The following is a 24,022-nucleotide window of genomic DNA, read 5'->3' as shown; positions in this document are numbered from 1 at the left end:
GAGTCTCAAAGCGGCTAACATTCTCCTTTCCCTTCCTCCCCCACAACAAACACTCTGTGAGGTGAGTGGGGCTGAGAGACTTCACAGAAGTGTGACTGGCCCAAGGTCACCCAGCAGCTGCATGTGGAGGAGCGGAGACACGAACCCGGTTTCCCAGATTACGTGACTACCGCTCTTAACCACTACACCACACTGCCCCGGACACCCCCTGCTTGCTAAATTCGGTTTATCTCTCTTAGCTAGAGGCGCGACGTTTTCTTGACAGGGCGGAGCAGATTGGGACAAGGGCCGCGACGTCCCAAAGGACCGTTGCACCTTACGCCAAGCGAGCCCGTTTCTGTCAAAGCAGGGGGCGACAATCTGGTGGCTTCGCGTTGACTGTTTCTCGGAAAGCGTCGAAGGCAACCTCCCCCCCCCCATGTGTCATTCACCTTTTTTAAACACAACAACACCTCTCTTCTCTTCTCTCCCTAGCCGCAAGGGGAACGGCCAGCGATTCGGGGATCGAAAGCTAAAACCAGATTTCTCCGTCGCTGAGGTGAGTTACCACGTTTATATTCCGGAGACCGGGATTCAGATTTTTCCAACGTAGTGTCTGAACGTCTGGGTATTCTTTCAGCAGGTTTTACTTCAGATTTGCCAGTCCTATTCGCGAGGTCAGAGAGAAATGAATGCATGATCTGATGGATTTAAGTCCACAAAGCCTTGGAGAGCATAATAAATATGCCAGGTCTTTACGAGCTTCATCTTGAGTAGGGAGAAGTCCTTATAACTTTTAGTCAAATTTACTTCTAGTTACGCGTGCAGAGAATTCTATCACATCTCATCCTTATTTCAGAAGTAAGCCTCAGTGGATACAGTGGGGCCGATTCTGTAGTTACAGCCTCTGGTTTAGATCCTGAACATCTTACTTGACAGCAGGTCGAACTGCTTGTCCCAAGCAAATGCTTTTGTAGGATCTGCGAGCTACACCTTGATCCTGTGCACGTTTGTTCACCAGGCAAGTCTAGAAGGGCTCCCTCCCTCCCGTGGCCGCAACTTTAGCCAGAACATCATTCCTTTCCAGACCACAAACAGCCGCAGATTCTGTGCAATCCTAAATCGCCTCTCTCCTCCTCTTCCCCATCTGAAAATCTCTCCTCGCTATGACCTCATGGATGGAGCTGCTGGTTGTTTGTAGTTTTATTTTCTTCTCTCCCTTTTTGCGGCGTGCCGCGTGTCTTTCTTTTAACCGGGCTCATAAAATAGATACCCGGGAAGGCCGCGTAGGTGCAGACAGAGCTGCTCGCGAGTTAACTGCCACGGAGTCCATTGGAGCTTTTATTCCCCAGCAAGCGTGCCTAGGATCGCAACCCCATAGCCGCGAAACCCTCCCCCCGGCTTGGATGCCTCTCAGAAGTTAATGAGACGTTAAATTTGGAGACAAGCTTCCCTAGGAAGGTGAGTGTGCTTTTCTGGAATCCCGAGGCTACAGCCACTGGCGCTAGCTAGAGCGGCTGATCCAAGCAAGTCGCGCGCCGGCGGGAAAATCCGCGGAGCGCAGCGAACCGTGGCTCTCAACATTCCAGGCGACAGTAGCCTAGACGCGTTTGGAGGGATGATCTCAGGACGGGGCAAACCGGCGCGCTGGCCTAGGCGCAACTGACTGAGCCTGCTGCGGGAAGAGAGAAGCAGACGTGGGCTCCGGATCGAAGTTAAGTTTCCAGGACTGCCGCCGGCCAGACCTGGCTACCCCCTCTTCTCACCTCCCTTTCCCCAGGGTTTCTTTCCATCATATATATATATAGCCCCCACGCGGCAACGTTCACCTCCAGTCAGGTTTGAAAAACAGAATCTTCACCCAAAATTTTAAAATGGCTCAGCTTGCTGTTGCAATTAGCTCGGCATCCCATATAAAACATCTGCCCCAAATTTGGGCTGTCATTTGCCAGCCTCGCTTGGTCAAGCCCCCAAAAACCCAGATTCCACGATCTTTCCCGACATATTGCAGGACGAGGGTGGGGGAGTTAAAAATGCCCCAGTAACCTGAACAGGGAAGAGGTTATTGCAGGTGATTCAGTGTCTCAGTGGATCATCACCATCGTTTATGCGACGTCCTTGCTTTCCATTTAGGAAAATGAAAGAAAATATGCTGGAAGATAGCTTGCCCTTTATTACAAAATGCGCAGTTTGCATTCAGTCGGACTTTTATTTATCTGCTGTATCTCTTTTCACTCCCAAGACTCGCTGCCGGTTCATCATCTTCCATCGTTTCCATATTTCTTCCATTAAATCGCCCTCTTTGTGGGTCTGCTCTTGTTTTTGAGGCTATTATTAGCCTCCTGCCACGGCTCGAACGCGAAGGGATGGGAGGACCGCCAAAGCTCTGATTCACCCGCTCCATGGCTCCTTCCCAGCAGTATTGGCCATGCAGCCCTCTCCACCCATCGCGGAAGTCGTATCGGCACTTCCGGAGGAGGGCCAAGGGGGGGTGGCATTTAACACCACGAAAAGCAGGCTAATAGGTCTTATCCTTTGTGTCTGAATGAGAAATGTGTCTATATGAGACGGTTACCCTTAAACAAGGGGATGCAAAATCCTCTCACACACAACTGAGCAATGTTGGTGATGTTGCCGTTGCCCTCCTCCACTGTAAACCACAAACTTTTTGAGTGTGTCTTGGGATTGGACTGAGATAACTCCATACTTGGTTTGGAGGCTGATTTGCAATAACCCAATAGCCTTCCTGTTACTTTGGCATCATAGTGTACCATACTCGTAGTGTATAGCCAAAACATTGGCCTTGAAACTCAGCAAAGGAATGGGGATTGATTTTGTTTGTTTGTTTGTTTGTTTGTTTGTTTGTTAAGGCCCTTTAACTAACTCATCCAGGGGGTTGGATTAGATGATCCTCGGGTTACCTTCCAACTCTACGATTCTATCGCCTGGATCTTCTTTTGCCCATCGCCCAGCAGAGGAGAAACACGTGTTTGGGGTCTTCACCTGAAAGGTGCAAGCAATTACAACCCTGACAGGAGCCTCCCCGTTTCCCTGGGAGGTCTCAGACTTCTTTAATCTGTCGAGAAAGGACTAATGACTGGTGCGGGACGGCGAGATCGGAAATGAGATAGAATCAAGGGAAAATAATTTGGACACCAGGAAGCCTGCATTTAAGCTGCTTAGAGAAGAATCGTGCTTTAATTTTAGGACTCCGCCTTGGGCTGCTTTCTCTCCCCTCCCACCCACCGCGGGCATTTCTGGGGGCACCGTTAACCCTGTAGGTGCCTAGCGTGGTAGTCTGGTTTCCTTGTGTTGGGAAAAGCTTTGGTGCTGCCACCAGATACAGAAATGTGTGTCTTTTATCTGTAGCAATCCTTATGCTTGCCACCTGCTATGATTACCCTGCAGTCCGCTCTGCCCACTGACTCCGATTCTGTGGTGATTGCTTGTAAGTATGTATGCAAAGCATCGATCCCCAAAACACCTACGTGGTCCGTCCGTGGAACGTTGCTGCAGACAATTCTGCTTTATCTGACTCTCCCCAAGACTTGCTTCAATCATTTCAGAGACGGCCAACAATTCCCAACAAGGTCTCCTTAATTTTCTTGAGTCGTTGAAGACATATTAGCAAGCAGTAAAGGTTTAAGGAGATTTGAGGGGTGCTGCCGAGAGAGGTTAAAACAACTCGGTTCATTTCTTCCTCGGGGTTTCTCTTCCTCTCTGTCCTCGGATTGCCCTTTCTTATCTGCAAATGATAAGGAACGTCTGCAATAGGTTGCGAAGCCTGCTTTTAGCATCCAATCCGTCCACACGATTTATACAACAACAACGACGACGACAAAATCTGGTTGCAAGTAGGGGGGGGGGTCCCCAGCAGGATTGTGGGGCAAGTTGCAAAATCTAAAGTAAGCGGAAGATCTTTCAGCCAAAAGTTGCAACCTTAAATCCTAGGGAAATCAGTGACAAGATTCTAGTAGTATGAGAAGATACAGTATTGGAATCTGCAAGACATTTCTGACTGTGGCAAACATTTCCTGAATTCTTCCCATTCATTAGGATGACTGCTGTGGATTTTGTGCAAGAATTTGGAAAACAGCGTTCAAAGCAACAACCTAGAACATTTAAAGCATGCCTGGATGGCATTGCTGTTGTGTGCTTTTGCCTTCTCACCCTTTACCGGTTTACTCTGATGTAGATCTCATTATGTGCAGTGGAGTTTGTTCCCAAAGAAGTGGCAAGGCAAGAAAGCAAAAAAGATGGAGGGGTTTAAAGTGCATTTCTATCCTGGTTCGTACCTAAATGCGGAGAGAAAGCCTGCAGGAAGATGACAGGACGACCTTCTAAGGTCGAAAACCACATTGCCGAACGTGTTGAAAACCCGATGGGATCTGGAAAGCGGCGTTGGAAAGCCTGCCCCGAGATTTCCAAACAAAAGTTTTGTTTTCTTCTTCTTTTCACTGTGCTTCGTTTTTCACATGGCGCAAGATGTATTCTTGTGGGTATTTCTTATTCCCCAACGCCCTCCTAAAATCGTTCGGCAACGTGGGGAGAATTTGGAAAAGCAATGGCGTGCCAGGGCCCGCCTCCCTACAGAAATAAAACCAACATTAAAACAAACACACAAAAAGTCTTGAACGTATTCGTTAATAATAAATAATAAAAATAAATAAAAATAAGCTTGCGTAAATAGATTCCGATTACAGTGGTCAAAGTATATCAGGTCCAAAGGAGAGAGATGGAGCGTGGTCTTTACAACTGGCTAGTGCCCAAAATTATTCCATACTTTTGTTAAATACATTTCGAGGAAGGGAAAATAATGCCAAAATGTAGCGAAATCTTCTGCTTTCTCCCCAAAGCGATATTCAGAACCCAATGCATCTAGAAATCATGTGGCTAATAATGAATCTGATGGCCACTGGTAAACATTTACTTGAAAAAAATAATAATTCAGAGCAACTATACGCCCGAGCGAGCGAGCTTCAAACCGTAGCTCAATTCCAGGCGTTTGCCGCTGTCCCCTGTAAAAACTGGAGTGGAAGAGAGAAATCTGATGAAAGCTTATCAGTTACAGTTGGTTGACAAGGAAAACGCTGCTCACTCGAGGAATGCTAACTGCACATTGTTGCTGTGCGCGCGTGCGAACACATTGTTGATAGTCCTAAGAAATTATGTAGGGAACTTGCAGACTCTTATGGTTTGTGCTTTTGAGTTGGGGTTAGTTTATTTTGAAAGTCGACTGAAATACATCTCCGTTGTCCTAATTCTGAATTGGACAATTTAAGATGCCATCTTTTTATACCTCCCTCCACCATTTTTGAAATTCTATATCAAGTGTAAACAACAATAACAACAACAAAAGACGAGGGAAGAAGATAAAGGGGGAAAAGGAGAATTTCCCTATTGTTGGGAAGCGCGAAAGTGCGTGGGTTGTGTGCGCATTTTCATATAACGTGGGTCTTTCTAATAGCCTTCAGCAATAATTCTGAATGCTGAAGAAAGAGGAAAGAATACTGAATAATTTGGGTGGAATATTTTTGCATATTGTTTTTGTGGCTAGTTCAAAGCTTCCAAAATGCAGCAGACAATACTTTTCGGAACGGGTGTTGGGGCGGGGATGTAATATTCCACCCCATTATATTTTGGTCTGACTGCAGCTTTTTCCTCCCTTTTGCAATAAAGGCCAAAAGTATACCTTTTTTGTGTATAACGTCTTCGGTCGAGTCAGTTGCAAACACCACTGAAATTGTCAACCAATACGACTCCCTAACATCGTTTAACTAAGGACTAAGAACCAAGTCTTTAGCTGCCCTGCGCAGCCCGATCCTAAGCAGCGTTATAGGTGCCACTGAAATCACAGCGCAACAACTGCTACTAATGTTCGTGTTTTGAAGCTCTTGTAAACGCAGGTTGGGTTTTTCGTTGTGCGTTTCCTAGCCCAGCTCATAGGCTGGGTTCTCTGCACCCCGTTACCTACAGGCGTAAATTCTCTTTGTCGGTGAAACTTCGTGCCTCAGTGAATCTTGCACTTGGATATTTGTTGTTGTTTTGGGAGGAAAGGCCTCCTGAGTCCAGCAGGGCGTGCTTTCGAGGCGGATTACATAAGACTGTAGACCTTCTTTGGAGGTCTTTAAGCAGAGGCTTGACAACCATATGTCAGGAGTGCTCTGATGGTGTTTCCTGCTTGGCAGGGGGTTGGACTCGATGGCCCTTGTGGTCTCTTCCAACTCTATGATTCTATGATTCTAGTGCATGTCTTTTCAGAAGTAAATTCCATGGAATTGGTCCCCCCCCCAAATGAAAAAAATATGGCATTAAAATGAGCAGGAGCTAATGGTATTCCTTCGAATCGTGTGCAGGAGTCGTTTAATTGGGGGACTTTATTCTAAATAGTCAAATGATGGATTGGATATTGATAGGCAGAAAGTAACAGTACTTTCGCTTTCCACCGGATCCTCGTGCAATATCCAGTGTTTGGAGGTTTTAAAATATTTGCTTACATTCTCTCTTTGTGCTTCTCTAGAGACTGAAGGAAAGTCTCCAGAGACTGAAGCAAAGGATAGGTTTTTGTTTAACCTTTATTCAGTTTAGTTTCTAGGAAGATTGGTTCACAACATTTGCACTATAATAAAGTAGTGCTTAACTCAGCATGACCACTTTACTGATAAATAAAAACCACTCCTTTCCTAAATATAAGCTTTATTTGGCACTCCGTTAATTGCAATGGAATTCACTTCGGTCTTATAGCCCAATGTAAAATATACAATCCCATCATTTGCAAGTTTATATTCAGCAGGGAATTCCACTGAATTCACTGGGATTTCCACTGAATTCCAATCTATACAGACTAATGGCACAATCCTGTATGTATCAACTCAAAAGTCAATTCAGTGAAGAAACTTACTCCCAGGTAATTGTGTATAAGGTCGCAGCTTAGCTGTTATGTGCCGACAATTGGGCTGCCTGTGATGCAAATAAGTGATAACAAAGACAAAATAAAACGGTCTCTTTCAAAATGTCTAACTGAACAAATTAGGGATTTCTGAAATAAACTCCCTAAACCCCATTGCCTGTGTAATTAGACTGCAGTATTTCCCTGTTGTGTCCAACATGAAACCCACAATTCTGCTGCAAAAGTAGTAACAGTGCAAAGCAATGCATATTTATTCTGAAGTAGAATTTACTCCCTATTAAATGTGTTTATGATTGTAGCTTAGGACTAAGTAAACATGCATACGATTTCAACTGTGAATGTCCTCAAATCTGTACCATAGGATGAAAGCAAAAGATGTGGGATTCTCCCATCTTAGCTGTTGGTACCACTCTCTCTTTGCTGCAGCATCATAATAATCTCTGCTAGGAGAAGAAATTGTGTGCAAATGATGCTGTGTTGGTGCTGAGATGTGCACAAGAGTCTTATAAAAGTAATGTCGTATAAATGTCACGTAAAAGCAAATGACAGGTAGGATTGGGGCCTAGATTTAGAGCAAGGTATAAACATGCATTGCCATTTAGCTGAACTTGTGGCAAACCAGGATTATGCTTCCACATGGCAGTTTATTGCGGACTCAGGGCTGATCATGCATGCAGGTTTTGTGCAGAAGCCACATGATGTTGCCCTCATTAAAATACCACCTTATATATTCCTCCCTATTTATTCTAGATTTGCCTTTTCTGGGCGTGGGGACTGATAAGGTTAACTACCCACGCCCGTAAGAGAAATTCTGGATTAAAGGGTAGTGGCAATGTGTAGCAGGGAAGAAAATATGGGGTGGCAGTTGGATGAGGATGACTTCATGTGGATGCTGGGGGTGGGGGGAATGCTTGCATGCATGAGCACTACAGAATCCACAATAAACTGCTGTGTGGAAGTGCCCTGTGTCTAGATTTGCTGGAGGGAGCAGGTGGTGCTCAGATTTGAAACCAGTCTGTAGTGTCATAGGTTCTATCCCATAATAGATAAAATAATAATATAGATTCTTTAAGGATATGCAGGCAACTTTTCACTTACCACTGAGCAACCACAGCCTCCCTGCCTTACAGAGTCAAGCCACCCTTCTAATTGGTACTAATCTGTGTAATTGCAAGCTCAAGAAAAATGATGGAAAGTAAACAGGTGAAGGAGAGAAGTATATCTGCATAAAGCACCCAATCCAGATTAAGTTAGTGTGCTTAAATCACAGCCTTATGTGTATTTACTCAGAATTGGTCCTACTAATTTCAGCTGGTAGGTACGTGTACATAAGACTCCATCATATATCCCATTGAGTTAATAGAATTGCAGCTGATGAACTTTCACCAGATTGTTTACTGGGGCAACCGTATTTATTCTTCCCAAATTGCAGAGTGACTTTCAAAGTTTTCACAGTATGTCATGACTTTTAAAAGTTATTTTTCACCAGCAAAAATAATTGTATAAAAAGCAAAATGTTAACAACATGAAAGGCACACTGCTTATATAAAAATATTTGTTAATCAGTGGTACGGGGGGTGGGGGTGGTGAGTGATGAAGATGTGTTTGCTGTGTGTGTTTGTGTTTGTGTGTGTATATGTATACATATGCATACTGGCAATGACAACTTGTTTGGTCCCCTTTTGTGAGCACGCTATGGGGTGTCTAGATTTCCCATTTCCTTCAACCCAAATATGCCAGGAACTCACCCCCAGTTCTTCAGGGCAGATTAAATTTGTCATCCCTATGCCAGATAAATTTCTCCCGCCAACCAAGTTGTGTAATAAGTTAACATATGAAAAGACAGGAATGTAGCCATTGTCTAAACTAAACCATATTTGATGGATGGGCCCAAATGATACTTCTCCTGGCAAAGGTATATGTCTATGTGTGGGGTGGGGATTAGCTTACAATGATTCAATGAAGCAGGCAGTGGAAAAACACCACACCAGAGAATGAAGAGACCTCTGGGGCTTTAGCCAATTGAGGGATGGATACAGCCCTGAACCTGCAATTTATGATAGATGAAAAGGAAAGCAGGTCTCCTGCATATTTAGTGGTAGTGGGGAGTTGAGTCTCTTGTACGAATTCCCTCTTCTGGACAACTATTCAAGCAGAAGATTCCTGTCATCTTTATTTAAATTATTTTTAATGTGGCCACTCTACTGGAGTTGGATAAAATGAGTTTTGGGAAGCAAGAGTTGTAATAATGGACAGGCATTAAGAATGGACAAAAAAAAACAGGCCACCTATGAGGGAGCAAATGTCATTTGTTAAGGATGCTGGGAATTGTTGCTCTGTAAACTACAGTTCCCATAAACTTAAATGTGCTTTAAATGTATGTTGTGTACACCACCAGAGTCCTACTAGCAGTAGTCCAGGTGTGTTTTATTTCCCTGCCACCACACTAATAACCTTAATCTCAGACTGTTTTGATTCATTACAAATTGGCTTGAATCACTGTGTAGTTAGAAAGTCACTGTGATGTAGTGGTTGGCTCAGGTAAGAAATGTGGTGTGACTGAAATCGGCCCTAACCGTTTGGTTGTGCTTGCTGGTGCTGATGGGAGTTGTAGTCCAAAACATCTGGAGGGCCTATTCCAGGGTTAGAGGGCTGGCCTGGGACCTGGGAGACTAGGGGTGAAATTCCCACTCAGTCATAAAGTTGACTGGGTGATCTTGGGCCACTCACTGTCTCTCAGTCTAATTTACCTCATAGGGTTATTGTGAGGGTAAAATGCAGGAGAGACGAACAATGTACAGCACCTTAAGCTCCTTGGAAGAAATGCAGGATGAGAATATTGCTGCTGCTGCTGATATCAATATAGTTAATGTGTATGGGGAACTGAAGTGTGTTGGTTAACTTTGGACTGCCCTACACTCCACTCCACAGAGGTGGTGTTCCTATTCTAACTATTGTCATGCACTCTGAATTTGGGATGTACACTCTGTCTTGCAGCAACCAGTGTAGTAAAATGTAGTAAAATCCAGACTGGCCAAGGCCTATTACAGCTACACCAAATCTTGAAGCTGCTTCAGCCACAGATGCCTGACACTCAGGACCAGTCCAATATATTTTGGTGCCTAAAACCAAGGTGGCACCACTTTCCAAAATTCCACATATAGAGGCAACTGGCAGTTGAATCTTACTTCAGCACTTAATGCCTCCAATGCATTTGAGGCAGCAGGCAAGCTTATGGAGTGTAGGGTAGACTGTTTGACAGTGATATGTATGTCACTGACATGCTGCCACCTGCAGCTCAGTGATTCACCATGCAGGGAAGCTGCTGACAGATCCAGCCACACTTGACAGTGGGTAACTCAATAGCCCCAGCAGCAGCAAAGGAAGAGAGTAGCTTGGAGTTTCTTGACCACTGGAGTTATGCCACTAATGGTACTTAAAATTTGAACAGCATTTGTTGCCTAACCCAATAACAGTGGCATCACTAGTATGGCTACAGAGTTCCATGTGGCCTGTGTGATGATTTCCCCCTCCACGAAATCATTTATTTAATTAGTTAAGACAATAGCTAAGCAGCACACAACAAAACTAAAATAGCACTAATATGACAAAATGCACAATAAATTCATCAATACTAACTACTAAAAAGTACAAAAATGCAACAAAGTGTTGCATACAAAATGTAGCATGCAAAATGTTGCTCTTGTTCTGTCCTCACTGGGGGAAGGAACTATTCTCAGAGGACAGGTTTCAAATATCCATGCTGAACTTCATTGATGGGAGCCACTATCCATGCCTACATCAGGCTGTGTTGGCAACTGAGCCACAATCAGGTAAAGTGAATAAGAGGATTTGAGGCACAGGAAAAGTTTATCAAGTTGGGATGCCAGTATGTTGTCCCTCTGTGCACTTTCTAGTGTCTGCCACATCTCAAAGAAGAAAAAAGGAAAACGGAATCTCCCAGTGGAGATTTCATTCCTCCCCTTTCATCACTGATTTGCCACCCACCTGAAAGGAAGACAATGGCTGCTACCTGATACAGAAAGGATTCATATTGACTTACCCAGAGGAAGTATACTCTACTGTATGAAATATAATGGAGAGCCTGGATTCTCCCAACACTGCAAAGCTGTGCAGGGTTACTTCCACCACCCCTCTTCACCATACATGGAAAGCTGAATAATTTCAAAGGTTCGGAAATTTTGTGCATCTGTGTGCATTTTGGGCTCTTTCATTTTGCAACTTGCCTACCCAGGCCTAGATAATACTGATATTGTTTGTTTACTTCCTTTTGAAACTTTGTTCCACCATCTTGTTGAAATGTTCATTAGCTCACATCAAATTGCATGATCTGATATCTCCAACAATGCTAGTTAGTTCCTCTTTAAAACATCCTGCTCATTTGTTTGAAATAACAGTCAGTACCGCTTTCTCAAGTTCACATTAGTCTGGACAGTTAACAGCTTTCTAAATTGGTTCCATGCCTTGGTTATGCTAGATTCTGATGAAGAGACTAACAGCACAAGTCTGGGCACAATTACTCAGAAGCAAGCCTTGCTGTCTTCAGTAGGATTTCCTAATCAGGGACTGTGTTAAGATGTATGTTGTATGTTGGCATTCATCTGTGTCTCAAGACACAATGGAGTGTGCCTCTGGGGGACAGAGTGAAGTCAAACCACTGTGTTAGCAGCACCAAAGTGACCTCCCCAAGTCACAAGCCTGGGCATTGTGCATGAAGGTCCTGGGCTGCCCAGACAACAAGACCCCCCTCTCAGCCTCACTGATGTGGTCCAAAGGAAAGCAGAGCAATGCATTTGGAACAAGCTTTGTTGCCAGAGTTGGAGGTATACTAGGTACCATCTAATCATCTTAGGGACTCCACTCCACTTTCTCTTTTTAAGCTTGCTTCCAGCATTTTTAATACTACTTGCTCTATTACGGCTCCAGTTCTAAACACACTTATTAGGGGATGTTCAATATTAAATTTAGCAAGAACTGAAAAGCATCTAAGCATGCAGAGTGAGCCTTCCTCCCAAAAAATATTCAAGTAATCAGAACACTCTCTACTCTCCTATGTGTGGGATAGGGTATATGGATGACAGCTCCATAGGGTAGCTCCATGTTCTCATAGACCAGGATTTCCCAAACTTGGGTCTCCAGCTGCTGTTGGACTACAAATCCTACCACCCCTAGCTATCAGGACCTGTGGTCAGGAATGTTGGGAACTGGAGACCTAAGTTTGGGAAACCCTGTTATATACAGATTCATGGAGGATATAGTTCTTGGCAGATTCTATCCATGATGGCTATGTTTTATCTCCATTGTTAGAGGCAGTATGCTTATGAATTCTGGTTGCTGGAAACAGCAGGAAGGAAGGGGGCTATTGCACTCAGGCTCTGCTTGTGAGTGTCTCATAGACATCTGGCTGGCCCCTGTGATAGGAGAACACTGGACTAGATGGGTCTTTGGTCTGATCTGACAGGCTTCTTCCTGAGGTGTCATTTTACAAAGTAAAGATGGCTGCCAATATCCTAAGCATAAAGCAAAATTCTTGTTCCATTCTACAAAAAAGAACATTTCACAACTGATGTGTCTTACTTGGGAACATGTGCACAGGGAAATTCCTATTTAATTTTCAGTTTAAAAAGAAGAAAGGTGGAAGGATTTGTTGCATGCATGCCTTATTACCCTATCGGTATAATGTGCCTTTTGACATACTAACAATATATTATTGTCTTATGTTATTACGTGTGGTAAGCAGTATTTATTTGCAGTGAAGTTGGATAATGAGATGCAGTATGCATGCTAGTTTGCTGAATTTTGTTTTACTGCAGGAAAGAGAAGTTGGTAAAGAGAAGATACGTCAAAATTTTATTCAGAGGGAGGGGGATGGAGAAGAGTAATCGGTTTAATTTCCAGGTAAACATATAGCTGTGAAGTAACGGTAGCCAGAGAGAAAGTGAGGGCTGGAATGGGCGTGAAGCAGGACCCCTAGCCAGGCCACAACAGAGGACTCAGGCGGATTTTGCCTGTGGCTTCAATTCGATTCCCTGCCGTTTATCAGATAAATAAACAGGACAGGTTTTTGTTTGGGTTTTCGCTGGCCTGACCGAGGGAGGTCCAGTCCCCTTGGGGCGAAGGAGCACGGATCTTGTGAATGACGCTTTGGGGCCTTCTCAAAATGCAAAGTCGCTTTCTTTAGACAAGCGTTTGCGTTTCTGTAGGCTCCTTTCCCCCCTCCCACTTTTCCCTTTCCTTTCCCCCTTTTTTGTGCTGGCTCACCGGGCGATCCAAGCAATTACTTCATCATCTCCCACCCAAGCAGCCAGCAGGGCGCTCGGCTCGCTCCAACGACCCACGTTAGGGAGGAAATAGAAGCTCCACGGAATTCAGTGGCGCTTATTCGCAAGTAACCGCGCATTGGGGGGGGGGGGGTAGAAAGACAGACAGACATAAAGAAAATTCTCCAAAGTATTAAGATTGGTCTTTCGGACCAGGTGGAGGGATAATGCACGCGCCTTTTCTTAAAACCTAATCTCTCTCTTTTTCTCCCCATTTTTTCTGTTTTCTTCCCCCTTTCTCTGTGTATTAAATTCTGCCATCACGCCTGCTCAGTGAAAGAACTAACATTATCCAAATATCAAGGGCCCCGATGCAGCTTCTTACTAGCAATGTTGCAGGCACCTTAAAAACAACAACAACAACCTAGCATAAACTTTGAACAGTAGCATAAAGAAGGATATGCTTTTTTTAAAAAAGAAACCCAGCCAGACCTCCCTTCCCCCATGTCTTCCTTTCCGCGCCAGTGAAAAGCGCCTCCTGTCAGGCCTTGCTGCGGTGCGATCCTGCGTCAGCTTACTCCAAAGCTAATTCTACTGAAGGAAACGATTCGTATCTGTTTTGTCTTCGATTATTGCTTTTCCAAGGGGCAGGCGGCTATACAGAGGGGAAGGGGGAGACGCTCTTTCTGCCATCCTGCCGGATGGAGCCCTGCGCAAAGGTGCGCACCGCACCATGCCGAGTTGGAAAGAGAGAGGTGGAGACAATCTGCCCCCTCCCCGTTTAAAATTATATCATGCCTAAAGCATCCTGACAGACTCATATAGCAGCCGGAGAGGGAAACGGTCCCTTCCAGAACTAAGATTTAAATGTCAGAAAGTATCGCTCTATCCATGTCTATATCTGCGCTCACCCAAGGAGATTAGCAGTGCGCATGGTCCTTTCGAAAGTGAAATGAGCTACTGAATAGAAAGAACGCTGCCCCGAAGAGTTAACAGTGGAACAGCGCAAACTGTTAAATCCTATTGAGCTCAGTGGCATTTCCTGCCAGGTAAGCGTGTATATTGAATTCTAGCCTAAATCTTGATCCTGTGGGAGTCAAACAATTACAGAATGAAAGGTCCAGCACACCTAAAAGGCAAGGCTAGAAATGAAGAAATGCCTTTAACCAAGGGCAGCCAGTATTAAAATTGCAACAGGCAAGGCACCCTTGTTACACCGAACTCTTCCTCTGGTTGTGCAAAGCGTGGCGATACTAAGAGTTGTCCGCCCAGTGTTCAGTGGCGCCTGCTCCCAGATAAGTAGGCATAGGATGGCAACGTGAGAGTTGAACCCAATCCAATCCCACTCAGGCGTTCCACACTGAAATCAATGGGCACGATGCTGTCCACTGATGTCAAATGGATCTGCTCTGAACAGCACTTAGTTGGCTGCAACCTTGGGTTTGGGTTTGCTGCTTTGGAATAATAACCACTCCACCGTGGTTGCCCCCTCACGATCACACACTCACACAGATTTACAAGCGAAGCTCCACATTTAGGGATAATGCACGCTCGGAAACGCGGCGGAAAACCAGCCTCTTGAAAGAGCTGTGTGTTGCTGGGGAACCAGTCAGTTGTAGTAGATCCTCTGGAGGCTCTGGAAAAAACAATTCTCGCTCTCCTCCTCCTCTCTTTCCCCTCCTGCTCACAGGATTCCCCGATCTCTTGGGGTTTGCCCTGGCCGGGTCTCCTGCACAGTCTGGTGCGCGCTTCACTCCGTTCTGCTTGGACAAGAGGGCTCCGAGTGCGGTTCCGGCTGTCCATCCATCCTTCCTTCCGCCTTCCCTGCTTCGCCTCCCCTGCAGCCCTCCAGGGAAGAAAGGATTGGAACGCCTCCATCTCTCCTCCCGGATAAAGGCCGTGAGAGGTACCCTGTATCTTTTCACTCACACCCACAAAAACCTCCATGGCAACGGGGCTCTTCCCGCAGGACACCCTGCGCTCTCTCTCCCTCTCCGCCCTCCTGCTACAGCCGGAGCCAGAAAAAAATCAGCAACGGAGGCCGAGGAGGAAGGACTCTCGCTCAGCTGCTCTCCCGGAGCCGCTTGGAATTGGGCTGCGCCGCTATTCGAAGCAATCCCCGCCGCTGCTTCCCCAAACTGCTCATCTTCAGCTTCTTGGTGGGGGATGGAACTGTGAGGCTTTCCTGCGACTGGATAGGGGACAGGCAAGAGAAAGGCAGCCAGGCCCTGGGATCTCCTTTAAAATGTTTTTCCCCCTTGCGCAGAATCCAAAGATGGACTTTTTAGGTTCTTCGCAAACTGGGCCTCCAGATGTGGTTGAATTCTGCAGCTCCCATGGATCCTGCCCACTGACCTGCTGGCAGGGGCTGATGGAGGTTGGAGTCCAAAGACATCCGTATGGCCACAGCACCCTCGACTGTTGCTCTAAAATTCACTGGCTAGGAATAGAGGAAGGTGCCAGACCATTGCTCCGTCTAGCTCAGGGTTTTCTACTGGCAACAGCTGTCTAGGATTTTAGACAAGGGACAGCTTTACCTGGAGATGCTAGTGATTGGAGGTGGGGAGCTTGTGCATGCAAAGAACAGCAAAACCAGAAGTTGGCCCTGGGGGAACTTGACAAATCAGTGGTCTCCAGCTTGTACTGAACCAACTTCATTTGGTGTGAAGTTTGCAAAATCTAATTCTCCCCTCTTCCCACCACAGTTTCAGCAAATTGCAACTTTAGCTTCCTTATTCACTTTCTATAAATGAAGCTTGATTTCAGCAGAGTTTAACCCAACACAAACAATAGTGATTGTAATTTCAGGTTTCCACGCTATTGACTGCGTGGAAGAAAAAATACCTTCTATTGAACATGGTCTTGAAAGGAACTGTGTTATTTGCCTCCCCCCCCCCACTATTTCTTCCATTCTTCCTTTTTTGGTTGGGTGGTTGTGTGATTAAATCAACCCTACAATTTCCCCTGGAGATGTTGTGTGTAGAATGGGTAATATTATGATTTTATGTTGCCCTGATACCATCATCAAAGATGGGTGGGCTGTTTATCCCTAATACTTGTGTTAAAGTCCTTGCCAAAGAAGCCAAGGCCTAGTTTTACACACACACACACACACACACACACACACACACACACACACACACACTTCGCCTTCAATCATAATAATTCCATCTGATCCATGTGGTGGCTGCCATCCAGATATTTAATAACTGGAAGAGGAGTTAAGAGAGCAGGTAAAAAACCCATTCACAACTCCACCAAAGGAAGGGAGGGTTCTTATGTTCTTTGGCTTCTCTAAAGGGGCATATTTTGTATGTATACAGTCATTTCAGGTCTCATGACATGCATTATACCCATGAAGGAACAACAGCACAGCAAGTAATTATGGAACGGAGGTTTTTATACATATATTAAAAACAGCAACACTATATGACATAAACAAGAAAAACTAAATACTTCCTTCTGGCCACCCTGGGAGACAGAGGCAACTCCAGGGCAAAACAAAAAAGCACAACAACCTACCTCCAAAACCAAGGCAACCAAGAAGCAAATTAGATTTGCTATGGACTGAGCTCTGTCTCAAATGTTATTGGTATCTTCCCCCAACAGAAACAAAGTTATGTTTCACATTAAAGGCTTGATCCTAAACCTATTGACTTGGAATCAAGCCCTATTGATTTCAACTGGCTTTATGTCCAAATTTTAAGAAAGGCATGAAGAGTTGTACTGTTCCCATGTCTTTACCGTATCTCTATGAACACTACGAGCCATTGCTCCTTTTGGATTTCCTGCCTGCCATGAAACAGCTAAAGCTCTATAAACCAGAAGTGGGGAACCTGTGGCCACACAGAAATTGCTCCCATTGGCAGCATGGTCAATGGCAATAGATAATGGGAGATAGAATCCAACAACATCTGGACGGTCACAGATTCCCCAGCCCTGATCGTAAGAGAGTGGCACAAGCTGCCAAACTGGCTTGTGTCAGAGGTTCCATGATGTCGTCAAAGAAATGGTTCAATAGGCAAATAGGTTAACCAATCCACATTCCACGTCAAACAAAGACAACCCTGGATGCCACAAAGCAGGGAAGACAGAATTTGAATTTGGGGAAATGATGTGATTATGTTATTCTGTAACACCATGTATGTTGATGCTGCATTTAAAAAAACAAACAATTATGCATGAGAATCCTAACACACATTTTTATATATAATTCCATTATCTTAAGAAGTAGCTACGTGGTTGTAGTTATAAATGGATATGCTGCAAGAATGTTATACAATGATGCCTTGTACAATCAACTAAGTGTAATGCTTCTATGAGATTCTTTGAAGGGTGTGATGGAGTGACTACTATCACTTGCATAATTTAACAATGATTACACATAGCTCAACCTGACAATCCACATATCCTAATCTGGCAGTGCATAAAAATGTAATATTTATTATGATAGTGTTAGTCTCAACTAGACAGAAACATATTTGTTTCTAGACCAAGTTGGCAATCCTAAGTGTATTTTCTAGTGTAAGTTCAACTGAAAACAATGCAACTTATTTCTAAGTAAATTTACATGATATTGTGCCATAAACTGTAATGTAAACATACTTAACTGGGAACCTAACCCTATTGAGTTTAAAGGGAATTACTATTATTTTTAGTATAGGCTTGCATCATAAGGTGGCAAATCTTGCATTATCTTGTGCCGACATCGCCAATAAACCTCATATTTAGAATCTCAGAATACTGGACACAATGGTTCCATGGCCTATCACAGCCAATTAATCTTGTGGGTACCAGACACAGAGCCTTATCTGTGGTGGCCCCACACCTAACAAATTCCTTTCCCAGGGAAATATGTGTGAGTGGCTCTAGAAAGAACCTTCAGGGCTTCATAAAAAATTCAATAAATCTACATTTGGTTGGAGTGCTGTCGTTTGAATTTTATCTGTAGCTGCCCAATAATCAGAACATTGTTGGATTTTATTGTGGTAGGGGGAGGTGATCTTATGTGATTTTATTTTTAAAAATTGTGAAGTTCCTTGGGAGGGCTATGCTGAAACACAGCTTGGAAAACTTTTAAGCCAGTCAATAAATTCTACAAAATGGTTTGGACAGGCAATAGTGAAGAACATGTATGGTATGTAGGCCTCACCTCTCCAATCCTGTCTACATCCTAGGGTTCTACAAGCTGAAAGGTTTCCATTGTGACTCAACAAGCAGGGAATGAAGTTACATTCACTGGACCTATATCAACAAAGGCATCCAAGTCAGAAATAACCCAAGTGATTTTTTGTCTGCAAAGAGTTGTGCAAATTCTTCACAAAAGGCTATCAAGTGGTCCAAATTATCTTCTTATAAGGTGGATCACAGTACGCCATTGACCAGCCCCAAAGGTGGGGATATTATTATTATTATTATTATTATTATTATTATTATTATTATTATTAAATTTATATACCACCATTTATTCGAAGATCACAGGGTGGTTTGCAACAAAAAACCACCAAATAATTCTTTAATTGAGCTCTAGCCCATGTTTGGTTGGGTTTGCTCAGAGTTTTCCACCAGCTTCACTCTAGTCTTCAGTCCAGTCATTTTATTGGTCACAGTTCCCTGGAAAACCAGAGAACTCATTTTGGCTTTGTTCCATGGGAGGGGATGCTTGGGATTTGTGTGAACTGCCCTAATCATTTCTCCATTCCGGAAATTGACCAGAGCTTCATCAGAATCACCTGCCAAGGTGACAGCAAAGTCCCTGAGAGGCACCAGGAAACCATCTGGATCCATCAACCTCCTGGGGTGGTTCATCCTAATTGGTCCCCCACCCCTGCAGAGGTTCTAAGTCACAGCAAGTCAAAACCCCACCAGGTGGTGGTGAAGTCGCCACTTCAAATGTTACTTAAGTCTCACTGGGTGGACTACTCATGTTCGATCCCACACCTGTATTATGGGAATGGGGATGGCCTGCCTTAAAAGGCCACTATATTAAGCTGAAATATGATGGATTGTAAATCATGATATGTTGTACTGAAAAGTATACTTCGCCCAGTAAAACATCCTAAAAGTTAATGAATGAATGAATTAAATAACAAAAAAGAGCAAAAGTCTACTATGGAGATGACTACAATGTTACAAGTACTACAACAGTACAGTCAAAACACAAAACAAAAAAGCATACATATCACGTTTTATTTACAGAGTGCTTCAAAGCATACTATAAAAGCATCTAGATAAAAGAGTCCCATTTTCATCCTCTCTAGCTGATATTTCTATCCAGCTGTTACTGCTTTCTTTCCCAGTAGCTTGCACTGGTCGAAAAAGAGTCTAATTTCAGTAGGATCACTATTTGCAAGATCCTAATAATTTTAAGAACAACACTTTCAATTTAGACTCAAAGAAGCAAGCTGAGGATGAACTATCCCGGATTGAGAAGAGCTGCATTTTATTGTGACAAACAGGTTAGTGTATATGCACCCAATATCTCATGGATTTTTCAGTAATTCACCAAGATGTTTAGGATCATGCTAAATGGCTGCAATCCTGTTCCTGGTTATTTGGGAATAACTCCTGTGGATCTCACTGGGATTTACTTACAAGGAAGAAGTTATAGGATCAGGCCACATAGAAACGTCTGAGAAAATAGATGCAGCACTTCATATAATGCAAAAGGATTGAACAAATTTATTCTCTCAATTTTTTAAAAAAAATATATTTAAAAATCCCCTCGCCTGTTTATTCCATTCTTCCTCCCCCACCTTTTGGCAGTGGGAATATTTGTAACGTGCATCCAGTGGTTTTTTTTCTACTGTTGTTGGGATCTTTTCGAAGCACATATGTTTCTGATCTAGATTCTGCAGTGCTTCTCTGCATTGCTAGGAACTTTTTACACTCCTCCTCTGGCTAAGATCATATGTTGCCCAGTTGGAATTTGACCCAGATTTTTACACATGCGCGCGCGCACCCCCCCCCCCAATCTGTATAATAAGCTTTAATTACTATACCTTTTGTTCTTGAGAGCTAAAAGAAGTGTTTTGCCATTTACCAGAGAATATCCTGCTTGGGGCAGGATAATTATAATATTGGCAAGGACTAAGAAGTCTCAACCGTTTAGAGATAACATTCTGGAAATGAAGTTGCAATCTCAAGTAGAACAGATGATGAGTGTTGGGTGTGGCATGATAAGGGCACCTTTTGTCCCACTGTTCACTCTGGTTTATTAAATAATACCAAAAGCCTGCTGCAGAGGTAATAGTGCGACCAGTGTAGACATGAAGGCAGTAATGCCTATTTTCTGCCATTTCCAATAGCAACACCCAGATTTTCACCAAGCGCATACTGAACAGGGACCCATACCCAAGTTTCAGCTCTCTGGCCAAGTATACCAGTATGTTTATCTGTGTTTAAAAACACTTCTTTGTCACATTCATACTTCACATTTTTAAAGTGTAAATGCATTGTCCCTTTGAAGTTTAAACTAGGGGTGACGAAGCTGTGGGCCTCCAGGTATTGTTGGACTCCATCTCCCAGCATCCCTGCCCCTTGGCCATGGTGGCTGGGGCAGATGGGAGATGGAGTCCAACAGTGCGTGGAAGGTTACAGCTCTCCCAGCTCTGATAGAAACCCAACAGTTTGAACATGATACAGTCAGGCTACATTGCTGTCACTTGAGGCTCAGGTGGCCTCAGTGGGATGGAGTACCTTCCACCCACTCCGACTGGTGGCCCACTTTCGCCATATCTGGACTGGGATAGTCTAGCATCTGTTAATCTATGCTTTGGTGACATCTAGAAGCTGCCTCTGAAGATGGTTCAGGAACTTCAGCTGGTGCAGAATTCAGCCTGGCTGCTCACTGGGATTATAACGCCAATTCTGGCCCAACTGTACTGGCTGCCAGTTAGTTTCCAGGTCCAATTCAAAGTGCTGGTTTTGACTTATAAAGCCTTAAATGGCTCAAGGTTGCAATACCTCAAGGGCTGCCTCTCCCCTTATAAACCGGCCCAGATGCTGTGTTCATCATTTGAGGTCCTCCATGTGCCTCCTCTGAGAGAGGTTCGGAGGGTGGCAACATGAGAACAGGGCTTTTCTGTGGTGGCTCCCTGCTTGTGGAATGCTCTCCCCAGGGAGGCTCACCTGTCGCCTACATATCTTTAGGTGCCAGACAAAAACATTCATTTTCTTCCAGGCCTTTGGGTAGTTAAACAATCTATGGCCTATGGGGGAATTGTTTTTGTTTGTTATTATGCTGTATTTGTTTGTGTTTTTATATTGTAAAACATCCTGTGATCTTCGGGTGAAGGGTGGTAAAGAAATGTTGTTGTTGTTGTTGATAATAATAATAATAATAATAATAATAATAATAATAATAATAATACAATAATAATAATAATAATAATAATAATACAATAATAATAATGGCTCCTGAGTCAATATACCCGGCCAATGCTCCCTCACAAATCCAGGCCCACACCTTGTTGGGGTGAGAGGAGAACAACAGCAATGCTGTCTTGCATGGCAAGACCCTTAAGCCAACCCCCATTAGCATATAGAATTTCACACAGACACAGAATTTTTCTTTAAGGTTGGCGGGCAAATTTTTTGGCCACAACTTTATTGATTACAGGAAATGAGAATGGTATTGGCTTAGGCATTGGCAAAATACTATATCTGACTCCTACCCCCCTTGCAGGAAGTTTGTAAGGGTAAACCACCGAAAGGGAAACTGCTTTGGGGGAACCTGCCTGCATCTCCCCTGGTGTTCCCAGAGGCCTGACATGGCCCTAGCCCTTCAAGCAGACTTCAGACCAGATCCAGGCCCTGGATTCCTTTAACGGAATACCCTTGAACAATAGAGGGGCAGGCAATGGCCGATCTCCCCTCCTCCACTCAACAATAAGCCAATGCCTAGCCACCAAACCTTACAAAGTTGTGACGATTGCTAAGAGGTAGGCGAAAACCAAGTGGCCCGTGCCAATTTGCCAAATGGAAAAATTCCTACCCGGTCCCCGACCGAAGACGGGCAACCAACCGAAGTCCAAAGCAAGGCCAAAGGACACTTAAATTAAAGGGAGGGTGGGCGGGTGTTCAGCAGCGTGAAGCAGGTGCTTGGCACACGTCGTGCTGCCGCTTTTATACATTCCCCCACGATCACCCATTCAAATTGATTGGGCAATAACCCTGGGTGATCTGTGCCACCCTGGCATGAGAGTGGTGGTGGTGGTGGGGATCAGGTTGAGGGCCTGCCTGCAACCAGGACCATCTATTAAGATGATCCTACTTGCTGAAAAGGAGGCATTCTGCAATGCATTGCTGCTAATTTCCCTGCTCCTCTAAAGGTGGAAGACCAGTGGCAATGCAGCTGCTCTGTGGGAATGCCCCTTTTGTCTGAGAGTCTTGGCGGAAAGGGGGAGGTGTTCCACGAAGCATTGCTGCTGCTCTTCCTGACTTTGGCTTTTGGGTGCATCTTCAGCTTACCTGAATCTGAATTGGAAGTTGTTGTTGCCAAGACCATAGAGGGGCAGCAGCTGGAAGAAAATAAGTGGAAGTGGCAGCACGGGTTCAACTGGAATCTCCTGCCCCCTGCAGAGCATGCTACCTAAGGCAGGCTGCTTCAGGTCACCTCAGTGATGTGCCAGCCATGCTCAGAGCTCATCCAAAGGGTGGCCTTACACACTTCCTGTTCATGGTATATTGCAGAACTAGGAAGACCCAGGCATTGCTTGGGAAAGGTAAGTATTTTCTCTTCCAAGGACAAGTTTGTGGTCAACACTGGAAACCTCTTGAGCAGGTAGAAACTAGACCAACACTTAAGGAGCACCAGTTCTCCTGAGTAGAATTTTTTGTCTGAAAAAGATTGGAGCGGGGCAGGGAAAGGTGACTCAGATGACCAATTTATCCTTGAAGTTGAGAATACATTACATTGGAGTGACATCAGGCTAAATGTTCTCCAGGAACAAAATATTCCATTGTCTGACGTGGGTGGTCTGCTGTCACCACGGTCTGGTATTCCCATACAATAATTTGTGGTTTTGTGAAAGCATCAAATATATGGCTATTGCATTTATGTAAATACAAGGAGAGGCCAACAAGAATACATAGATGCATTTTGTTGTTTGTAGAATCTTCTGCGGCTGTTTCCAATTTATACTTTTCACATACAAACTTGTTCGCACTCATTCTTCATTCAGATGCCTCGCCATCTTACCCACTTACTCGCACAGAGTTACGGTAACAAGCATTGCGATTGTGCTGCCTCCTCCTCAACAATTGCACCATCTGGTTCCTAGGCCTAATGTGCTGAAAGTTTTTGGTTTTATTATTTTAAAAAAGCTTATGCTATTTGAACATTGAAGAAATGGCTCAAGAAGTTTGCAATATACTGAAACCAGCACTATTAATAGCTAATATTTAAGGACGTTTGGAAGCCTGTAGCCTCTGTTTGACTTTGCCTGGAAAATAGAGAGATGTGAAGAGTTTGGTTCACAGTAGGAAAAACCATATCCATGCAAAGTACAGAATGGCATTCACCTCTGCTTGATATACTAACAGATGTGTCAAGGTAAAAAAATAATAATGGAAAAAGGAAAAGACCCTCACCCTGTCATTCATTCAATCAGCCATTTATTTTTTTTGTTCAAAGACAGCTATTAATTTCATGTTTTGGAAAAGTAATGCATGTCTGGATGCAAGTTATGCAAATCTGCATGTGGTTGGGAGATGTGTAAGATGTCTTAGTACATACATATGGATTAAGTGAGATGTTTAAACTATTGCAGCTGGCATGGAACCGAGGAGAGATGCGTGAGGTCTCAGAGCGTGTGGCTTTTAACTCGGAAGTCTGAAAGCAAATGTTCCC

The 24,022-nt window shown here is 44.1% G+C and overlaps 1 long non-coding RNA gene across 2 annotated transcripts; it reads left to right on the top strand.

Moving 5' to 3' along the window:
• Positions 1–197: 197 nt before the first annotated feature.
• LOC308586834 lies at positions 198–18,094 on the top strand. 2 transcript variants are annotated; one of them, XR_014008082.1, is made up of 2 exons: positions 198–538; positions 14,861–18,094. It is a non-coding gene; the product is annotated as an uncharacterized lncRNA (long non-coding RNA). The 2 variants fall into 2 exon arrangements; XR_014008083.1 differs by lacking the exon at positions 198–538 and adding an exon at positions 12,654–14,219.
• Positions 18,095–24,022: the final 5,928 nt, after the last annotated feature.

This window comes from Podarcis bocagei, assembly GCF_964188305.1.
Source record: "Podarcis bocagei genome assembly, chromosome: 5".
Lineage (NCBI taxonomy): Eukaryota > Metazoa > Chordata > Lepidosauria > Squamata > Lacertidae > Podarcis > Podarcis bocagei.
Note: the sequence above shows the minus strand (reverse complement) of the source record. Positions and strands in the feature narration are given on the sequence as shown.